Below are 1024 nucleotides of genomic sequence, written 5' to 3'. Positions count from 1 at the left end.
AACAACATAATATGATCTCATTCAGTTACTTTCTGTTCCTTCTATGCACAATCTGGAGCGTCATTTATCAACTGTGCGTACGGACAATTGTGTACATAAACTGGAAAAGCTCATTAGCACACAGAGAATCTCATGTCTAAGATTTGTCTTGTGTTTGATGCTACGTTGTAGACAAGCATATTCACAGATAAAACACTTGCCAAATTTGACCTACTATTGGACAATTTATACATAGGATTATTCAAACTTTCAATCTTTTCAGGAGAGTTTCCTTTAAATCTAACAAGGTTCTTGCTCGTCAGTGAGTCTTTTATGGATAAGTCCCTGGTTTTGGTGAACACTCATGTACATAAATTTACTCTCCTTCAAACTTTGTTTTGGTCTCCACCAACTCTCGAGGGAAAAATCCTGGCTCTTTCGTTGATATTGTGATATGATCAATTTTTGCCACTGGCTAGTTGCTAGTTTTGTCTGTCTGTTGTTTGGTGGTGGAGGAGTAGAGTACAGTGGGTTTATAGGAACTTTATGGATGGAAACAGGGTTGTTGAGAGCAGTGAGAGTGAACTGAAACAGTTTAGTTGTGAGCTATAAAACCAAAACAATGAGCTGAAAGATGCCCAAATGCTTTACAGAGCTGTTTGTGGTAATTAACCCCTTTTTCATTGTCTAAATGAGCCTGTTGGCGCTAATTTATGAGTTCTTATGCGCAGATTTAGAGCTTGCTTTACACACAGTCTGATAAATGAGGCCCCTACTGTTTTCAGCAGTCCAACAGCTCCAGCTGTTTTCACTCAGTGATCTCTCTGGTGACTGAGAAGGCACTGCATTCAACTTTCTTGATGTAAACTACATCAAACGTTACTCTTATGTTCTGTATTATCAGTAGCAAAGTCACACAACGCCTTCCCTTCTTGTTATCCCCTCTATGATCCTTAAATCATGTTCTTTTCATCCTTTCAGTATTCTAGCATTTTGCAGGGTCTACAGATACCATATTTTCATGACAGAAATGACCACATTTAGC

The sequence above is a fragment of the Lutjanus erythropterus genome, chromosome 15, assembly GCF_056507025.1.
Source record: "Lutjanus erythropterus isolate fLutEry1 chromosome 15, fLutEry1.hap2, whole genome shotgun sequence".
Taxonomy (NCBI): Eukaryota; Metazoa; Chordata; class Actinopteri; order Lutjaniformes; family Lutjanidae; genus Lutjanus; species Lutjanus erythropterus.
Note: the sequence above shows the minus strand (reverse complement) of the source record.